The following is a 3,385-nucleotide window of genomic DNA, read 5'->3' on the forward strand; positions in this document are numbered from 1 at the left end:
GAGCCTCCCCTCGGAATCCCGACACGGACACAGGTTGCTCTTGGGAGATGCCGACTCTTGCTGCTGGTCTCTGTGCACGCCACCAGCCGGGGTTTTACAGTACGAGCTGGGTGCTACCCGCGCCTGCCAAGGGCTGGTGCCTCTGCTTGGCAGCAAACCACAAACAAAGGAAAAGGAAAGGAAAGAGCACCGTGATATGGAGTGTTGTACATAGTGTAGCAAAAGAGTATTTATACATCTCACCAATCAAACACAGCTTTATTACCTCATGCGAACTCATACAAACCAATAGACTTTCAACATGTTCTGTAGCTTAGAGTGCTCACTTACTACCTCTGAACGATACTCACGCTGTAGTTTGTCTCTTTCTTATCTTTTTGCATCTTGTAATTAACTCTTTGTTTCCCCACGAAATGTAATGTACATTGTAATCTCCTACAAATCAGGGTTGCCTTGGCAACTGCTAAAGAAGCGGAAGTGGAAACATGGGGTCTTAGGTTGGACACAAAACAGTGCAACTGTTGTAAATACTGAGAAGCATTTTGAATGTTCTTCATCTTGTTACTAATACACGCAAAAACCAACAACTAATTGTAATGCATACAGACTTCAGTATTCAGTACTGTACATCCCCCTGGATTTCAGGGGCCCTTTCTCTCTCTCTTTTGTATTGTATGCGATTCTGAAACTGATTGAGTCATGAAAATAATTTGTGGCAGTGATTCTAATGTATTAAACCGTTTCGTGTTACTTTCTAACTGGATTACACCCTGGATTGAAAAGTCTTCCTCGTGGTAGTTATATGTAGTTTCAAACATGAATAAACTTTTTGCTTTCATGATCAAACGTTGACGTAATTTCTTCCTGCTCAGTTCAAGTCAGCCTGAGGAGATGCGTCGGTCTCCAGAGGAGCGAGCTGGCATGGAGCAGGAGCTGAGCATCCCTTTATAAACACCAGCAGGTCCTTGTGCCCTCTTGCCAGGAGAGAATTGGAAATCCTGGGAGAGGCACATCCTGGGCAAAGGCTTCCACCTGCCAGCGCCTGCCGCTGCCCTGCTCTGCCTGGGAGCCACAAATCAAGTGGAGGTAAAGGAAGGGGTCAGGACTTTAGATGAGTTTAAAAACCATCATCATATTCACTCTTAATTACCATTTTTATTTAACATTAACTTTGGAGTTATAGCCTCAGCTAGCAAGTCTAATGCGATTATAAAAATATTTTTCTTTATTAAAAAAACTTTTTTGGAAGGACGTATATATATAAATGCTAATTTTAAGTCTTTTTAATAAAGTAAAGGTCAATAACAGGTAATAGCCTATTTACCATATCTCAAGGAAATTGACTCACAGGAAATCAAATTAACGTTAATCACTTGCAGCAAATGGTCTTTGATAAATATAACTACTCACCACTCGGGTTAGTGCAGCTAGGCAGGAGGAGGCCAAGCGCTCACCAGCACCAGCCCTGCCCGGCTGGAGCGTGGCTCGGTGCGGAGCTGCTGGGCCATCACCTTCCTTCCTTCGTTCCTTCCTTCCCCTGGGCTGTTCAAGCCTTCAGCGCTCCTTTGGGGGCTGAACAACTGTTTGCATGATTCAGTGGTTCGGCTTTTCTCAACAATTCTTGTATCGGGGTGTTTTGTAAAATACCTTTGAAATACCTTTGCTCTGCCACTCTCCCCCGGGCCGTGGTGACGCTGCACCCACGCTGTCACCCAGCAGTGACTGCTGCTGCTCTGTTCACAGAGCAGGTTTGGAATTGAACAGTGCCGCTTCTTCCACAGGTGGTGCATTTAAATAAACAAGTAAAGAGCCAGACGTGCATTGCAAAGCCTTTGTTATCGGTTAAGGGAGCTGGGGCAGGTGGGGACTGTGGACTGCCGAGGACTTCTGCATGCTGAGGACAAAGCACCCAACAATTTGCATTTGCTAATGGAGCTCCCCAAGTCCGCACGCTCAGTGTTCGTGCAACAGCTCAGTGGAAATGGTATTTTATATTTTAAATGTAAAGTGTGTCAGCGGAGGCGTAGTAGGCAGCGTAATGAACACTCAGACGTCCCTCATCTTGATCACATCTCTGCTGGCCACAGGCAAGGACCTGTCACACACTGAGGAGGTTCATAGGAAGGCCATCAACAACCTTTGGGCCGCCCTTGCGTGCCCCACGCCCGCTGGGCATCATTAGCTGCTGCTTTGCAGCATTAAGGCTTTGGGTCCCTTTGAATTACAAGTGCAATTTGGCTTTTCCTTACTTTGGAGAGCAGCCACGTGGTTCCATGGCAAATAATAAACATCTTATCCTTGAGGCCTGATCACGCATCAGGGAGGTTTACTGCCAGCACCAGTACTAGGATCAAGCTGCTGATGGTGTATTGTGTTTCGCCCAGCAGCTACGCTCTGAAGGAGCCTCGCAGGAACCGTGGCTCTCACCAGGGGAGGAGACCCTCAGCCCTCCCACCCCGCCAGCTCAGCAGCACCATCCTGACTCCCTGCGCCCGCGTTTGAGCTTTGGGCACACGAGAACCCTGCGGCAGGAGCCCACCAGCCATGGGAGGTGCCAGCCCTGGACCCTGTGTGGAGCACAGCAGGACCAAAAGGAGGATCTGCAGCAGGTGCCAGGAATCGCCATCCCCTGTGCTCAGCGCTGACCTGACTAAGGCATCCGTCACTGGGACAGGCACCAGGGGGTCTGGAGGAGAGACCCACCTGCCCCCTGGGCAGGGCTCCACAGCCCCAGCCCCGTCTGACCTGCTGTGCCGTGGGGACCGTGGGGACCGTGGGGACCGTGGGGACCGTGGCACAGCCGCTGCTCCAGGGTGTCCTGCAGGAGGAGGGAGCCTTGAGAAGCTGGGGAGACACAGTGCCTCTGGTTTGTGACCTGCCGAGCCGTGGGAGCAGCCCCACAGCCTCAGAGCCCCGCGAGCAGCAAACCTTCCTCTGACAGCTGATGGTGGAGAGGTGGCAAGCTCCCGCTGTGCCCGGCTGTGCCCGCTGTGCCCGGCTGTGCCCTGTGTGTCTGGCCTTGCAGGGATCCTGAGCTCAGGAGGGGAAGAGCCGGGGGAACCTTGGGGCATGGCAGGATCTGTGCCCCACGGGGCATGGCAGGATCTGTGCCCCACGGGGCTGGGTCAGTGGCGACAGCTTTGCTGGCTTGGCCCTGCGTGTGTGAGGCTGGGTGGCACCATGTGATCCTGCAGCGGTGTCCTGACCACACGTGAGCTGAGGTGCAATGCCACTGCCAGCGTCTGTGCCATGCATTTCCAATGTGATAAAAGTAACTGTGAGTAACTGAAGATGTTTCCAGTTTGTGTTAATAAAATACATCTTTTTTAAAGAATGGAATTCTTCAAAGATTGGCAAATTTTATTTTATTTCATTAGCTTTAATG

General features: G+C 50.6%; 1 protein-coding gene across 1 annotated transcript in view; it reads left to right on the forward strand.

The window, feature by feature from the left end:
• PBX3 (PBX homeobox 3) overlaps positions 1-2,605 on the forward strand; it is a 104,142-nt gene extending 101,537 nt beyond the window's left edge. The window contains exons 10-11 of the mRNA XM_059486558.1: positions 1-1,098; positions 2,388-2,605. The exon at positions 1-1,098 is cut by the window's left edge and continues 716 nt beyond it. The gene's annotated coding sequence lies outside the window, so the exon portion shown is untranslated. The remainder of the gene's footprint in view (positions 1,099-2,387) is intronic.
• Positions 2,606-3,385: the final 780 nt, after the last annotated feature.

Source organism: Ammospiza nelsoni, chromosome 20 (genome assembly GCF_027579445.1).
Source record: "Ammospiza nelsoni isolate bAmmNel1 chromosome 20, bAmmNel1.pri, whole genome shotgun sequence".
Lineage (NCBI taxonomy): Eukaryota > Metazoa > Chordata > Aves > Passeriformes > Passerellidae > Ammospiza > Ammospiza nelsoni.